The sequence below is a fragment of the Spermophilus citellus genome (assembly GCF_964194105.1).
Source record: "Spermophilus citellus genome assembly, chromosome: 5".
Classification (NCBI taxonomy): Eukaryota; Metazoa; Chordata; class Mammalia; order Rodentia; family Sciuridae; genus Spermophilus; species Spermophilus citellus.
In genome coordinates, this window is record NC_138186.1 from 109,165,193 (window position 1) to 109,182,480 (window position 17,288).

Here is a 17,288-nt window from a genome sequence, read left to right on the forward strand (position 1 = left end):
AATAGCAAAACAAAAATATTCCAAAAACTATATGTGCAGACTAGTTATCATTGTTATTATTCTCTAAACACACAGTGTAATAATAATTCGCATTGCATTTACATTGTATTAGGTATAAGTGACCTAGAATGATTTAAAGAATACAGGAAGATGGGCATAGGTTATATGTAAATACTGTGCCATTTATACAAGGGAATTGAGCATCCACAGATTTTGTTATCAATTTTTTTGTTGGTTGTGGAACCAATCCTCCACAGATACCAAGGGATGATGTACTTAATTAAAAAGCAGGTGCTCTATCACTTTAAGAGATACTTGGAGACAATTGTTTCACTTAGAACATTTCTCCTTCTCAGTTAAAGCAAACATACTTAAAGCAAACAGATAATTGTAGTCACTTTTCAATTCCTATGAAAACTGAAACTTAGGGAACAGAAAAGAATGCCAAGAATAACTTTTATCTCTTTTAAATGAGAAAAATGAACCAACAGAAAATGGCAAAATAAAATACTGGACATTAATTATTTTAAGGACCAATTTTTCCTGAAGTTTAAACTATTCTTAAGCATGTTTAATATGGTCAAGTGAAGTTTTCATTCACACTGCTCACAACTAATTAAACATATATCACATAACCCACAGATTGCTAAACATTGTGAAACATTTCAAAGAAAATATACAATCTCCTTTCTTAAGGAACTTAGAGGAACTTACAGAAAGTGGTAGACAAATTTAATGCTCACGATACTATTAAGGAACAATTAAGTGTTGAGTTGTGTGATGCTATTTCTTTAATTCAAAAGGAGTCCAAATTAAAGAAAGGCCACTGTAAGCTGCAGGAAATTAAAAGCCTTTTTAGAAAAAGTAAAAGTTGAATTAGGAACATAAGAATAGAGGGAATTAATTTATAAAACATTTCATATGTAAAGTCATGAGTTTATTTGTAGGAATTATTTCTAGGTAATAAAGGCATGTTGAATTTTAAATTCCAAGTTGTTACTGGAGGTAATTTAATGGCTAAATTTGGCTAAATCAATGTAGTCTATAAGCAGGTTTCATTTCTCTTTTTGCTTTATGTTGTACCCACAATACTACCAGAATGCCTGAAACATAATAGCCCCTGTGTGTTTGTTAAGTAAGTTTCTTTTACACTGTTTTTTTTTTATTATATGCCCAAGGACTTGATTTTTTCAAAAAACTGAGATATAGCTTTTCAAAATTGACATACACCAAAGTGTAGAAGTCATAAGTGAACAGTGCTGTACACTGTCTCAAATAATCATCACCCAAATCAGGAATTGGAACATTCCCAACACTCCATTATAACCCCCATGGCCCTTCCTTGTCGCCACCCAAATCTGTACCCCCAACTCCGGACACCCCAAAATAGGCAGTATTCTGACTTTTATAAACATAGATCAGTGTTCCTTATTTTGAACTTCATGCAAAGTAAATCAGAATGCCACTCAACATTTTTTTTCCTGTTGCCATCCTGACTTAAATTTGTGAGATTAGTTGACACTTGAAATTAATATTGCCACCCCCCACCATTTTTTTAAAGTTTTTTTGTTAAGGAAAAAGTCAGTAAAACTAAGAAAGTTTGTTTTATTACGTGGTAATACATATTAGAAATGTCACTGATCTTTAAAGACAGGTTGGCCTTTGTTTAAAGATTACTAAATCAGCATAACTCCCATCCTGCACCTTCGTTACCGTAGCCAGGTACTTTCAAAGTGTCAGTCAACTTGTTTCACTCAAACAAACTTGGAAACACTCTGTGAGAAGTTGGGCCAACTACAAAGTTAGAAACAGAGTCCCCATTCTTATTTCTGACACCAGCTATGAGTTTGAGGGTTCCTAACCTGCAACAGGATTAATAATTTGCCAGAAATACAAAACTCACTAAAGGCTGTCGTACTCACAATGATGGTTCAGTGAAGGGAATGGATACATACATAATTTCAGCCAAAGGAAGAGACACCAGGAAGATTTCAAATGTGGAGTTGCAGTTGTGTTCTAGCCATGGAGTTGACATATCACTGATCTGACATCCATATGTGACAATATGCACAGAGTACTGCCAATCAGCAAAGTTCACCTGAACTTGTCCAAAATTTTGGGGAGAGTTTCATCACATAGGTATGACTGATTGGTCATTGCATACTTCTATTAATTTCAGAACTACTGATACCATGTGACCCAAAGCTCCTACATTGTTGATCTTTGGGATTGGCCATCTCCTGACCTAAGATTTTATGGGTGTGGTTAGTCCTCACTATAAATCACGTTGTTAGACCCAATTTGATCCAAGTGTCCCTGAAAGATGTAGGGCTAAGAGTGAAGACCAGCTAAACCCAAATTCTTTACCATACATCTTATAAATCTGCACTTCTCTCTCCAGAACATTTGCTCCTTCCACCCTATGCAATTAAATTTTTTATACAAAAATATTTTTCTCAGTTTATTTCAATAGTTTTTTTTTTTCTTAAGCAAAATGGAGGATTTGTTTGCTCATGTAAGTCTAGAAATAGGGCTAGCTCCAGGTATAGATAGGTTCAGGGCCAATCAACAACATCAGTACTTGGTTCTTCTCCATCCCAGTTTTCTGTTGTATTGGTCTCAGTTTCAAAACCAATCTGGTCAAAAATGAGTTTGGCAGGTCTCACCTCCTTACAGAGCTGAGTCCATACTCGTCCCTCGGGAAGTGTACTCACCTCTGGCCACAAGTTTCCTTGATTCTGATGACATCACAGGCCATCACCACCAAAAAAAAAAAAAAAAAAAAAGTCTCTAGGGCCAAGTAAATGCAAGACTTTGGTTAATCACCCTGAATCACATGCTTTTCCTATATTTGCATGGGAGTAGATGCCTCTGGAGCCACATGGACTGAAAGAGAGGAGTCTCCACACCAAAAAAAAAAAAAAAAAAAAAAGGAAAAAGGGGAATGGCTGCTAAGCACCAAAACATATCAAATATATTTCACATTTTCCCCCAAGTAATATTACACCAATTTATATTAACGGGTCCTGGAATACTATAAAACTTGATTTTAATTTATTTTTTGAGTATATAGTTTTAAACAATCAACCCTTTCTCTATTTAACAAACTGATCACTATGTGGATCAAAGGATTGTTCCTTTAATGTCTGCTTTCTAAAATCACACAATTCCTACCCCCTGTGCTGGGAATGGACCTTAGGGCCTCAGGTATACTAGACAAGCACCCTCCCACTGAGTTCCTCCCCCAGCCCCCATATTTTGACATTTTGAAAGTAGATTCCTATTTAATAGACATATACATTTAATCTGGTAGTGCTTCTTTCTTCCCCTTAAAAGCTATCAGAGGAACATTTAGCTATTGAAGAAGGTGTTTTTTAATTAAGGAAATATAGGCTTGTAAACATCTTTGTACTTTCAGGGTAAAACTACTACACTATGGCAGGTAGGAAATAGTACTTGATGAACCAGAATTACTGAAAAAAAAAAAAAACCTGATGTTCTCATATTTTATACAGGTCACTGTTGGACTAATTCAATAGGTATTGGTTTGGACTCACTACAGGAGTCCGGTTGGCTATGATTCTTTACTACTTTTCTGAGACTGTAAGACCTATATTTTTGTTTTATAATCTTCTATCTGCCCTTGTTTTTCTTTATTGTCACAGATTAATATGGAATATTTTTTTTTACCTAATTGACCCAAAAGCCTATTGATCATTATTTTACTCTATCCTAAGCTCGGATTGATCTGTGTATTTAATGGGGAAGATGTAGGCATCTAAATTTCTCCTTTAAGTCCAGATTTGTGATTGTCTTTATTTACCATTCTTGTAAGCCTCTGATCATAACAGCCACAATGGCACAAGTATTACCCTCATTTTATTCCTTCCACATGACACCTTTTCTCTCTACCCCTCTTCCTTCTGTCACTTCTTGTGTTTATGGAAAGAAGTTAGGTGAAATCGCCTTCTGCCCCTAATGTGAGACTTAAGGCAGCAATGGCCCTGGATGGTGGAATTGGAACCCTCTGCTTCTGCCAGTTGTGTGTGTGATAGGAGCAGATTACAGGACTCAATTCTTCAGTTTCCTATTTCCTCATCTGTAAATGATGGTGTGGACTTTTACCTCTGTGGTCTCCTTCAGCCTTAAAATTCCTCTTTTTTTTTTGTTATCATTTTTTCTTTTTAGTTGTATACGACAGTATAGTCTATTTTTACACATTTTTACAAACATGGAGTATATATTTTTCTAATTAGAATCCCAGACTTTTGGATGTACAGGATGTTGAGATTCACTGTGGTGTATTCATATATGTACATAGGAAAGTTATGTCAGATTCATTCCACAGGTTTTCCTATTCCTATCTCCCCTTCCTTTCATTCCCATGTGTTTAATCCATTGAACTTCTACTCTTATTCTCCCCTCCCTTGTTGTGGGTTAGTTTATACATATTAGGGAGACCATGCTACCTTTGATTTTGGGGGATTGGCTTATTTCACTTAGATTGTCTTATTTCACTTAGTCTCCAGATCTTTCCATTTACTGGCAAATGTCATAAAGTCATTCTTATTTATGGCTGAGTAATATTCCATTGTGCATATATACCACATTGTCTTTATCCATTCATTAGTTAAAGGGCACCAGAAATGTTTCCCCCACATGCTTGTCAACATTTATTGTTACTTGTATTCTTGATAATTCCCATTCTGATTGGAGTAAGGTGAAATCTCAGTGTAGTTTTAACTTGCATTTCTCTACTTGCTAGAGATGTTGAATATTTTTTTTCATTAATTTGTTCACCATTTGTATATCTTTTTTTAGAAGTGTCTTTTTAGTTTCTTTGCCCATTTTTTGATTGGGTTTTTTTTATTGTTGTTGTTTTTGTTTTTTGGTGTTAAGCTTTTTGAGTTCTTTGTATATCATAGAAATTAACCCTTTATCTGAGGTGCAGGTGGCAAAGTTTTTTTCCCATTCTATAGGCTCTCTCTTCACACTCTTGATTGTTTCCTTTGCTGTGAAAAAGCTTTCTTGTTTGCTACCATCCCATTTATTGATATTTATTTTACTTCTAGAACTTTAGGGTCTTGTTGAGGAAGTTGATTCCTAACCTGACATGTTGGAGTGTTAGGACTACATTTTCTTCTAGTAGGTACAGAGTTTCTAATCTAGGTCTTTGATCCACTTTTAGTTGAATTTTGTGCAGGGTGAGAGATAAAGGTTAAATTTCATTTTGCTACCTATGGATTTCACCATAGCACCATTTGTTGAGGAGGCTAACTTTTCTCAATGTTTCCCACGTCTTTGTCTAGTAGGAGATAACTGTATTTATGCAGATTTGTCTTGTGTCTTCTAGTCTATGCCATTGATCTTCATGTCTGTTTTGGTGCCAACACCATGCTGTTTTTGTTACTATTTATCTGTGGTATAATTTAAGGTCTGGTATTGTGATGCCTCCTGATTCACTCTTCTTGCTAAGGATTGTTTTGGCTATTCTGGGACTCTTATTTTTCATGAAATGAATTTCATGACTGCCTTTTCTATTTCTATGATGAATGTCATTGGAAATTTAATAGGAATTGCATTAAATCTGTATAGCGCTTTTGGTAACATGGCCATATTTTATTGAATTATTTATTTATTTAATTTGTTATATATGATGGCAGAATGCAATTCATTTCATATTACACATATAGAGCACAAGTTTTCAAGTCACTGGTTGTACACAAAGTATTTTCACACCATTTGAATCTTCATGTACTTTGGATAATAATGTCTAACTCATTCCAACCATCTTTTCTACCCCGATGTATCCTTCATTCCCCTTCCTCCCCTTTGGCCTATCTAAAGTTCCTCCATTCCTCCCATGCTTCCTCCCCATCACCATTATGAGTCTGCATCCTCATCAAAGAAAACATTTGGCCTTTGGTTTTTTGGGATTGGCTTGCTTCACTTATCATTATATTCTCTAACTCCATCCATTTACCTGCAAATGCCATGATTTGATACTCTTTAATGCTGAGTAATATTCCATTGTGTATATATACCAAAGTTTCCTATCCATTCATCTACTGAAGGGCATCTGAGTTGGTTCCACAGTTTAGCTATTGTGAATTGTGCTGCTATAATTGTGACTGTGTCCCTGTAGTATGCTGTTTTTAAATCCTTTGGGTATAAACTGAGAAGTGGAATAGCTGGGTCGAATGGTGTTTTCGTTCCAAGTTTTCCAAGGAATCTCCATACTGCTTTCCAGATTGGCTACACCAAATTTGCAGTCCCACCAGCAATGTATGAATGTGCCTTTTCCCCCACATCCTCACCAACACTTATTGTTTGTATTCTTGAGAGCTGCCATTCAGACAGGAGTGAGATGAAATGTTAGAGTAGTTTTGATTTGCATTTCTCCAATTGCTAGAGATGTTGAAAATTTTTTAATATATTTGTTGATTGTATATCCTCTTCTGAGAAGTGTCTGTTCATTTCCTTGGCCCATTTATTGATTGGGTTGTTTGTTTTTTTTGTGTTAAAGTTTTTGGGTGCTTTAATATCCTAGAGATTAGTGCTCTATCTGATGTGTTTGTGGTAAAGATTTGCTCCCATTCTGTAGGTTCCAAGAGTTTGTATTTTTAAAAATGCTAAATGATTAAGAAGCATCTCAACATATTTGATAAGAGAATTAAGGTTGAGTAGTACTAACATTTTCTTTTTCTCGTATCGTCTAATGTGTGTATACACGCACACACACACACACACACACACACACACACACACATATATATATATGAATTCTACCAAGATATTGCTGAATTGCAGTATTATTTTTAGAGAACTGTTTCAAATAAAAGTTACAATAGTTACAAAGTAAAATTAAGAGTTTCTCCATAGACATTGGTGCCAGAACTCACAGTGAATGAAAAACATAACATTTAAGTGACTTTGAGGGTTGGGGTTTGGGCAAGTGTACAAAACTTCCTTAGAAAGAGTGAAACTCTCTAAAACTTCTAGAAATAACAGTGAACTGCTCAAAAATTGAAATTTCTTTGTTTACATGCATCTGTTGAGGAATCATTACTGTAGTATTAATACCATTATAAACGTTTGAACTCAAATATTTAAAGGCTAAATAACTGGGTGTTCTGACATACACTGGCAATCCCAGCTACTCATGAGGATGGGCCAGGAGGATCACTTGAGTCCAGGTAGTTAAGAAACCTGCCTGAGCAATACAGCAAGATCACATTTTAAAACAAAACAAATGTATTAAAGATTAAGGTTTATTGATGTCAAATTCCTGTATAAAATAATTTTCAATTACACATTGGATAGGTTCATTGTGCTTCCAAGTCTAGATATGAGTTTCAATTGTTTGATCTAGTTAAGATAAAGAGGAGATAGAGAACCTAAGTTGATGAAATAGGCTAGAGACTGCAGTGCCACCTTAGAAGCTCAAGTAGGGCGTCTGATGTCAATCAAATGACAGGTCAGCCAGGCAGCTATTCAGAGTCACAGAGTCATAGCTGAGGAAGAGCAAGGTTCAAGTTAGTCATACTGATCTCATAAACTTAAGTGGCTCAGGCTAAATGCTATATTTAGCTCACACTATTGGTTGATTTGAATGTTCATTGATCCATTCAGTTGCTGTCTATTGAGCACCTCCTGTACCAAGTAACAGACAACAAAAACACCGTTTGCTCTGGCTTCTAGGGAGGACAGCTAACCCTTGACACACCTACCTATTGTTTTCCAGGCATTGTGCTAAGCTCTTCTTCCTGGACTCTATGAGAACTTAGTAGTTACTATCTAGATTTCCCAGATAAAGAAACTGAATCTTGGGAGGTCTGCCGTCTAATTGGAAGAGAATGTCATAGGGCCACTTGGTTCATCCTCGAAAGTGAAACTTTCTTGTCAAAAGCCATTACCAGTTGTGGTAGACAGTTTCTTGGTACCTAAAAATATACCTTCTCTTCTTTCACTTTCAGTTTCTGTGCTGGGAACAAGAGCCCCATCTTTTGGCCAGATGTGAAATTTCATAAAGAAGAAAGACTCCGGAACAGGACAGACTAATCAAGGATTACCTTATTCTCTTCTGTATAAAGTGTTTTTCTCCTCTAGGAATTTTTAAGACCAAGGGAAGGGGCTCAGTTTGGCAGCAACTCTGTAGCTCAGTATTTATTTTATTCTTATGGGGAAGAAAGATAGAAAATTATGGATAGATAATTAATTTTATTATATTAGTACTTAAAATACATGTTCAGGTTTGCATTTTAAAAGTTCCTCCTTAATGGTGTAATGTTTATTTCATCAACATATCATTTTAAAATTTAAAATCTTGAAACAGTTAACAAAGAAAGAGAAAAGTTGTCCTTTGCCCAAAAATAAAGTCTCAGATTTACAAACTCTGAACAGACCTAGTAATATTTACCAACCACTACCGGGAATCTTTACAAATAAAAACTGACATATACGCTCTTTGGGAGAATTTCTCCTTTCAAGCTTTCACAAAGACATGCAAGGAATTATAAATACATACATAAGCAAAATAAGACTAGGCAACAATTTTTATAATGTGTGTAGGAACTAATTATAGTGTTTCCTTTTATGAAAGCAGAAGTAGTAAAACATCTCTTATAGTTTGAGACTATAGAAGTAGAGAGCTACATTCTAGCAATAGAAAACTTGTGGGCTGAGATTGCCTTCCCCAGGTATGAATGGAGGTTATTAATTGCCCTCAACTGGCATCAGTCCCAGAATTCTGTCCTTTTCTATTTAACCATCTTATCATGGAACAGAATTAACTCAGCTCTGCAGGGCTTACAAGATCAAAGGACGCCATTTTAAAGAGTAACACTTACTAAAAATTTAGATCTATATATTTAACAAGCAAAGCTTTCGATATAGCTAAAATTAAACCTTAATTTTTTTCTCTCTCACAGTTCCTTTAAATTATTCTTGGTGGGGATGGGGTGGGATTGATTGGTGGAAATTTTCTCTTCCTGGATGAAAGCTCTGCCATGATCTATGGGTTTGTTGTTGCATTGCTGTTAAAGTCATTTGAGGTCACAAATACTATTGCTACAGGACTATTCACTACTGTGTAGTAAAAATTCAGAATTGGATTTAGAATTACTTCTTCTCCATTCCCCACCCTTTGCCCCGCCACACCCCACCTATCTGAAGCTGAAAGCCTTCACTAAATGGAGTACCCCTTCTTCCTACCCTCTTATGTCTGTCATTACACATATCCTTAGTAGGTGGAGGACTGAGAAGAGGTCACAGACAGCTTCTTACTTGGCTCCAAATCCCAGTGATCTCCTTCTCTATATCTAAAGGAAGGGGGCCTTTAATTAATCCTGGCAAGTTATTAATGCAGACTCTTTCTTTTGAAGACTCTTTGCAGGTTCCCAAAAAGATCGGCCCAGCTCCTGCAGTTCTCTGGGTGATGCATCTTTCCTTCTTTAGTCCCTGAGCAGGCTGTTGTGCACCTTTTGGGAGAAAACTACTTACTCCTTCAGATAGTTTAATTGGACAAAACTCACAAGGTTTAATTTTATGTGTTGCCTTGACATAGCTGAGAGATGGCCACACAGATGGTAAGAAATTATTTCTGGGTTTGTCTGTGAGGTGATTTCCAGAAGAGATTAGCATTTGAAACAATAAACTAAGTAAAGATGATCTCTCCTCATCAAAGTGGGTGGACATATTTAGTCTGTTGACAGTCTGGTTAGAACAAAAACACATAGAAAGAGTGATTTGCTTTCTTTTTGAACTGGGACAGTCGTGTTATCCTGCCATTGGACACTAATGGTTCTTAGTCCTTCAGACTCCATGATTTATGCCAGTGCTCTACTCCCACTTCCCCCCCTCCCCAGATTTCAGCTTTTGACTAGCCGTTACACTATTCACTTTCCTGGCCCTTAGACCTTTGGAGCCAGACTGAATTATACAACCAGATTTTTTGGTACTCTTGTTTACAGATGTTGTATTGTCTCCCATAGGGAGGTGGTATCCTGGTCTCCAATATCATATTAGGCAAATCTAATTTAAAAATTTCTCTCTTATGCATCTCTATATAACTGAAAATTCTTTCTTTGGAGATCTGGAGAAACTTGAATAATACACAATCCAGGATGACCCATCCTAGCTCTCTTCCCTCTGGCTTACACCCTTTTCTCTGATAAATTTGGGGATAAAGTCCAGTCGTAAAGCAAGAATATTCTCCTATCTCTACCAACAAGCAATTCATCATCCTCTTGGCCTCTAGATTTCCTGGGGTGAAATTAACTACCAGTGTACAGTTCACTTAAGTTTTTTATCTGATGTCAGGGAAACACTAAGTCTTCAGGTTTTCAAACTGCATGAAACACATTTCAAATATCTCCTATAGTTCCCCTGTGAGTACCCTTTACCTGACTTGAGGTTAGAAAGTGGTACTCATCTTCACCTATTTCCCAGAGGGAGTAGATACCCACAACAGAGTCACAACTCTCCAAAGAGGCTTCTTAACTTTTCTGCTACCATTTTATATCTTTGATCTGGTTGAATGCTCAAACAATTGTGCCAAATTTCTTAGACCCATTTCTTTTGTAAATCTGCATATGGAGGGAAGAATGGATCTTGTACTTACTTTGGTATTCTGTCACCCATTGGTACCTCAACAGAAATAAGGCAGAAGAAACTCAGAATTCTAAGATCCTACTAGAAATAGAGGCCCAAATAAGTAGACAGATTATGCAACTCAGATGTAAGCAACATTAGAACATATCAGACCAGGGTCAATGCAGTTTGTGTCATTCCCCCTATTGATATTACTGTGTCTTTGTTAAAAATCATCATAATCTTTCACCAGTACTATTACTGTCACTGGTCTCTGAGAGGGATATTACCCCAGGCTGACTGATCTGTGTTTTAATCAGCTTTTCATCAGTGTGACCAAGACAAGAACAATTTTAGAGGAGGATAAGTTTATTTGGCCCTCATGACTTCAGAAATTTCAGTCCACAGATGGCCAACTCCATTCCTCTGTGTCTGAGTGAGACAGAACACTATGGTAGAAGGGTGTAGAGGAGGTTAAGAAGCTCAGGACTTGGCAATCAGGAAGCAGAAAGAACTCCACTAGCCAGGGTCAAAACATAAACCCCAAAGGCATGAACTCAGTGGTCCACCTGCTCTAGCTAGTCTCCACCTGCCTTCAGTACTGCCCATTTAATCCCTATCAGGGGATTAATGTACTGATTAGATTAGAGCTCTTATAACCTAATCATTTCACCTCTAAACTTTCTTGCAGTGTCTTAACACATTAGCTTTCAGGGGACATCTCACATCTAAATGATATCAATCTAAACTGCAAATACCAATTTATCACTTCTCTGCTTTAAATCTTCCAAAAATTGTTAGTAGCAACTCCCTAAGACAAGCTTATCAAACTTTGGAGTGTATGAAATGACACAAAAATATTGTTATAATGCAGATTTCTAATGGAGTAAAATGGACTGTGTCCCTCAAGTCTGCATTTCTAAAAAGTTCTGAGGTGATGTTGATATCAAAGGTATAGAAAAAACAATTGGCTCCTCAGCCAAACCTAATTGTACTTGTATGCATCTCTGATTTAATTTATTACCTCTCTCCCTGGCCACAATTTATGTTTTGTTAACATTATAGAATTCTTAGGGGAAAAAAAATCATTGTATTTCATGTTTGATTGATCTTTTACATATAGTAGTAACTGGCTGGGATCTTTTTTCCCCCACTTATGTTTATTTCAGCTTAGAAACAATCCCCATATTCACAGCAGGACTAGTGTTTTTATTTGTTTCCTATGGCTACTGTGATAAATCACAAACTGTGACTTAAAGCAATGGAAGTTTATTCTCTCATAGTTCGGGAGGCCAGAAGTCTGAAATCAAGATGTTAACAGAGCAATACTTCTGCCAATCTCTGTAATGGAGATTATGTTCCTTGTCTCTTCCACCTTCTGGTGGTCATGTCACTACAATCTCTGGCTCTGTGGCCACATTGCCTTCTTTTATGTCTCAAAACTCTTTCTGCCTCATATTTGTAGGAGAGCACATGATTGCATTAGGGACCACTCAGATAATCCAGGATAAACTCCCTTTCTCAGGATTCTTACCTTAATCACATCTTTTGCCATTTAAAGCAATATTCACAGGTCCAGGGATTTTAATATGGTCATGAAGGCCACCATTCAGTATACTACATGCCTCTTAGAGTGCATGGCATCATGAGAATAATATCTACCATTTATTGGGGGTGATTATTAGCCTTTTACTCATGTAAAAGAAAAAAAAAAGTGACAGAAGCCTTTAAACAGAAGAGTCTCCTGTACCTAGCCCATTTCAAGAACAGACTGAGCACTTCTGCCATTTCCTATGAAACCAAGTCCAAATTCAAAAGCACAGTAATTTAAATGTTACAGTTTTCTTGAGGAAACAGTGTCACATACACGGCAAAATTTAAGTAACTTTCTGCAATGATTTGGGTATGGTTTTTGAGTGTGTGCCCCAAGGATTCATATTGAAATTTAATCCTGTGTCAGATATTAAGAGGGTAGAAAGTTAATCTGGCTCTAGTATTTAGAAGTGAGGCCTTTGAGAGATTATCAGGACTATATAAAATCATTATAGTAGAGCCCCTATGATTGAATCCTGGTGGCTTTGGAGAAAGGCCAGAAGAGATACACATCTGCACATGTTACCCATCTATTGCCATGCAATATCCTATATCACCTTGGGACTCTGCCAGCAAAAAGACCATCATCACATGTGGCCCTTCCATTTTAGACCTCTAGAACTATGAGCCAAAACAAACTTCTTTTCTTTATAACTCACCTAGTCTGTGCTATTGTGTTATTGGCAACAGAGAATAGAATAAAAGCTTCTTCATCAGATGCTTCTGTAAATCTCTTCTTTCACGTAAGCTCTAAATCTCCATTTTTCTGTTTGCCTATACTAACACTTCAGATTCTTTATTGAAAGGAGACTTTTTAATACAATGGTAAAACAAATTTAATAAAATGGTAGCTGCAGTTTATTCTTTTAAACTTGTTAATTTATTTATTTTATATATTACAAATGTAATGAAGGATAAAGATAGAGAAAAAATAAATAACATATTTATTGTCACATTAGTAGTATGTATTGGTGCTAGATTCAAATACTGATATTCTAGAGTCCAAAGTCTATGATTTTCAACAATTTCTCAAATAATGCTTTGATGTTATATTGAAATACTAGTTCCATGCTTGGTCTCTAGATAAATGTCTCCAAAAAGAGACTTCTACTTCACATTAACCTGAAAGTACTAAAGAATCAGAGTCTCTGAGAATAGGTCCAGATCCTACATTTATAACAATATCCCTGTTAATTCTGATACATGCTAATATTGAAGGGAACACTGCCTTAGATTATAGTCACCTCAAGACTAAAGTCTAGTTCATTAATCTTTGTGGTTATTTTTTTTCAGTGATTTATACAGTGCCAAGCTTAGAGTACGTATAAAAAAAAGTTTGCCAAGTTAAACCAAATTGTCTTAGGTTTTCTCATAGTACTCTTTAGTGAAGACTATTTCAGAATCTGAGAGAGGTGTCAATATCTAAGTGAAGATATTGGATGCAAGATTTAAAATGAGTCAGAACAGAAAACTTGGAGTTTATAAGACTACTTGGAAATCTATCAACGTGTTGTGCTTGCACTTTATTAAATCTAAGTGAAATTTCAGTCAAACCTAGAGCTTGGAATCTTGTGCTACTTTATTGAATGACCCTAACTTCAAATAAAGATTTATTCAAACAGCACTCACCTTCTATCCCATTAGCAAATTACTCTCAAGGGCATAAGTGTGCATGAAAGCTCTCATTACATGCTTTGAATAAGGAAGCAAGAGTTTTAGTCATACATCCTTAGGATGAAAATTAACAATAACCCAACAATGTGGACCCCCTTGCTGTGGTTTGTGGGGAGCCATCCGTGAAATACATGAGGACCTTCCCTCGGCATGGAAGCCAGGGAGAGATAGGCCTGGCATTGTGGCTCTCCTGCGGTGACAGACTGCCCAATGCAAGAGACCCTCTCCTCTGCTCTACTAGAAAGGTCCCTCATATTAGCACTGGAGATGGGCGTTAACCCATTAGGAACTGAACATAGCAGCACCAGAGATGGGCGTAACCCACCATTAGGAACTGAACTTAACCTGTTTTGGTGAAGAACATTCTATAGAATCTCTTTGATGTCTTGTGATATAAATAAAGGAGGCATAAATAAATGAGGAGTGGGCTCCTGTGTGTTAGAAGTTGTATACGTCTGGTAAACTTGCCTGTCCTATCCCGGCTTTTGAAACTACTTTCTGTGTTCTGTGGTTTTTCGCCGTTTTATTTCTTTTAGCTTTTATTTCTCAATGAGCCCATTCCACCGAGGGGAACGCCATTCCCACCACCCACACTGGACATGGGCAGGAGTGGTTTATTTTTATGTCAATTTGGCTGAACAATGGGGTGCCCAGATTAAACATTATTAGTGGGTACATATGAAATGGTGTTTCCTATTTGAGTTGGGGAACTCAGTAAAGCAGAATGCTATCTCCAATTTGAGTGGGCAATATTCAATACATCAAGGACCTGAATAAAACAAAGGCAGAAGGAGGAAGACCCTCTCCTTCTCAAAAATTCTGTCTTAGTATTAACCGGGGTATCTTTCTCATTCTCTCCTGCATTGAACTGAGATTTATACCATCATCTTCTCTGATTCTCAGGCCTTTGGGGTTTGAATGGAATTGTACCTCTGGCTCTCCTGGGTCTTTCTTTCTGCTTGTTTTGAGCTACATTGATCCTCTCTGCCTTCTGACTCAGACTTATATTTGAATTTATACCACTGATTTTCTTCCTTCTTAGGCCTTTGGTCTTTTTTTTTTATTGTTGGTCGTTCAAAACATTACATAGTTCTTAATATATCATATTTCACAGTTTGATTCAAGTGGGTTATGAACTCCCATTTTTACCCCGTATACAGATTGCTGTATCACATCAGTTACACTTCCATTTATTTACATATTGCCATTCTAGTGTCTGATGTATTCTGCTGTCTATCCTATTCTCTACTATCCCCCCTCCCATCCCAGGACTTTGGTCTTAGATGCCGCAGTCTTGGCTGGGCACAGAATCACGAGCCACCACAGCTTTGTAGATTCAAACAGCAATTCTTTATTCCCGAACTCACACCGGCCTCCACACACGTTCTGGGGCAATCCCAGTTCTGCTGCCACCCAATTCACCTACTCCACGAGGCTTTCTTCCCAAAATGCTCTCTGAATCTCACGAGAACTCAATGGGAGCTCAGGCAGCAGGAACGCCCTAATTCCAGCAGCAATAATCCTCAACATCGAACTTCCCTAAAATCCAAGGTCTTAAACTGGGAACGCCCTTAACCCAAGGAGCTGGGATACTTCCTCAAACTGCAGGACACACCCTAATCCTGGATCCACCCTGGTCGTTGAGCAGGGTCACCTTTCTCAAACACACATGCAAGGTCAACAGCGAAATTAACATGGGGTACGCTGGCAAGGAAATATCGATGCGTCATTCCTACTTCGTAATGGCCCTCAGCACTTAGACTGGAATTTTACCATTGTCTGTCCTGAGTCCACATAGCCCAGTTTCCATAATCATGTGAGCCAATTCTTTTACATGGGTTCTGTTTCTTGGAGAATCCTATACTAATGTAGATCTTAATAGACATTTCGGCAAAGACAGTACACACATGGCCAATATGCACACAAAAATAACATCACTATTGCTTTCGTCAGTATTTTGCCAAGGTGATCAAAAGACCCAAAAAGAACAATTTTGGTGAATGAAAAATGTATTTGGCATTCACAAGTTCAGTCACACTCAGATGACTTGGTTGCTTTGCCCATGGTGAGGCAGAACATCATGGCAGAAAGGGGTATGGTAGAGAAAATCAGCTCAGAACATGAGAATAAGGAAGTAGAAAATGAGAGAGAGAGAGAGAGAGAGAGAGGGAGAGAGAGAGAGAGAGAGAGAGAGAGAGAGAGAGAGAGATCTCCTCTCACCAGGAACAAAATATGAACCCCCAAAGTATACCCCCAATGACCTATCTTCTCCAGCTATAACCTGCCTGACAACAGTTACCACTCTACTATTCTCTATCAGCAGATTAATGCACTGATTAAGTTAAAACACTCATAACTCAATTATTCCATCTCTAAAATTTCTTGCATTGTCTCATACATGAGCTTCTGTGGGACACCTCATATCTAAACCATAACACTTGTTCTCAGGTAAAGGCAAATCAAATAAATGATGAGATTCTATTTCTTGTCCACTAGAATAAAAGAATGGGCAGAATAAAACAGTCATATAATACATGTTGGAAGATTTGGAGAAATTGGAACCCTCCTACACTGCTAGTTAGAATATAAAATTAAGCAGTTGCTTTGCAAAACAGTTTGGCAATTCCTTGAGAAGTGAAACAGAGTTAACATGGCTCAGTAATTCCATTTATAAGGGTCTATTCAAGAGAAATGAAAACATATATCCACATACAGACTTTTACATGAATGTTCATAACAGTATTATTCAAAATAACCAAAAATGAAAGCAACTCAAATGTCTATCAACTGATAGATGGACTACTAATAAAAATGTAATAATAAAAAATTATTCATTTATAAAAGGCAATAAAAATACTAACAGATGATACAACATGCTTGTCTAGTACTAGTGATAGGGGTGATGGAGATAGAAGTAGCTGGGCATAGAATTTATTATTTTAATCATGGAAATATTCTAAAATTAGACTGTAGTGATGACTGTACAATTGTAAATATAAAATGTTTTCATTCATGTCAATCAATTAATTTTATCATATATATATATATATATACATATATATATAAAATCTTAAAAAATACTCAGTTTGTTTTTGTTTTTGTTTTGTAGTACTTGGGATTTGAATCCAGAGCTTTGTGCATGCTAGGCAAGTACTCTACCACTGAGCTATATCGTTAGCCCCTCAGATTTTTTTGTATGTAGTAGTTTTCCATGATCTACTATTTATTCAATTTAATATTTTCCATTTTATTCTGAAATTTCCTTCATAAACCTTTTGTCGATTTTTTTTTAACACTCATCTTCAAATAGACAATGTATAACACTTACCACTGACTTTTTATCTACTTGTGTGCTGGCCAAATTCTTTTCTCAGTTTATGCCTAGATATCAGGTTAATATACACAACTATAATAAAAGTGTAGTGAATGTG